The sequence below is a fragment of the Pundamilia nyererei genome, unplaced genomic scaffold (genome assembly GCF_000239375.1).
Source record: "Pundamilia nyererei isolate P.nyererei 1_Seehausen unplaced genomic scaffold, PunNye1.0 scaffold00120, whole genome shotgun sequence".
Taxonomy (NCBI): Eukaryota; Metazoa; Chordata; class Actinopteri; order Cichliformes; family Cichlidae; genus Pundamilia; species Pundamilia nyererei.
In genome coordinates, this window is record NW_005187521.1 from 468202 (window position 1) to 469626 (window position 1425).

Below are 1425 nucleotides of genomic sequence, written 5' to 3' on the forward strand. Positions count from 1 at the left end.
CAGGTTGTTGGAGGGGAGAGGTTTAAAATGCTCCTCTATAATATTAACAATATTTTTTAAATGAACAAAAACATGCATACATAAATACTAACAATGAAAAGAAGATTATATTTCAGTTAGAAATGCTTAATGGGATTAGACAGCGTTCCCCTAGATTTGCAAATGACCGGAAAATTTTCATATACTTCAAAAACTATTTTCATAAAAATCTCAACAATATGTTAAGTAGATTTGGGGTATAATACAGCAAAAAGACATCAATTTTGACAGGCAGTCTCTCAAAATAAATGCTTTAGCTTCCCATATGAAAAGGTTAACTGCTTCTCCAAGCTGCAACAGAAAATGACTTTACAATGAAATACTGTCATAGCCTGTCAAAATTATATTCACAGTTTCTGCAATTTTAATATGGAAGCTAGGTTAATGTTGGACTGAAATCCAAAGTTGTGTGCCTCCAGCAGGAATAGAAAATATATGATAACTGCATTCCAGCTCAGCAGTGTGGCAGACCTGGCATAATTACTATTAAAAAGACAGATTTGTGGTGTGTACACTGAATGTGCAGACAGCCGTAACAGCATCCTGATGGACAGTCAAACATTTATAGGATGTAAGGTGAGATGCAATCTCGAGTAAACCTTCTCACAATTAACATGCAAATCAGAAAAAGATCTGGAGGGGATTGTTAGCAAAATCCAATAACAGAAAGACAAAGAACACTATCGTATATGTTCATTTAGTCTGTCTGCTGCAAAAAAATAATTAATAAATACAAATATTTCCCCTGTTCCTGGATCTGCATCACAATATAAAAAAGCTTGAAAATCTCATTGAGGTGCTGAAAATGTCAGAATTATAATTTCAATCAATTGTTGTAACAGTGTGACAACTCCCTGAGGAATATTTAGCCTAAAAAATAACAATTAGTTCTCTGGTAAAAACACCATTAACAGTACTGCATTTGCAGCCAATGAGCCATAAGTAAATTAACAGTTACCCTGAACATTTAGTGCTTTTAAAAGTGCTTGACTATTAAACATGTCTTTTTTTTTCTCCCCCACATCCAATGTTAGTGTCTCTACAGACGAAAGAAAAAAGGGCTTCATTGTGTTGTTGGAAGCTGTGTTTTTCAATATGTCACAATAGGCAAGTTGGAAAAACATCTTTCTTAAAGAAAATCTCTACTTCATGAGAACAAATCAAATGTTACTTAAAAAAACCTTCAAGCCAATAAACTTAAAGTTCCATTGTATGTATTTATTTTTTATTTCAGTTCACTTGGACTCAGTATATGTTCTTTCTGTTGCACTGCAGGCTTTTTCTTTCTTCATCCTTCACTGAAGAATGAATCTCAAAACTGAAGGCCAACGTCTCAGAGGCTGGAACAAAACCCTCCAACTGAGAGAAGTTTTTTTTTTTTTTTTT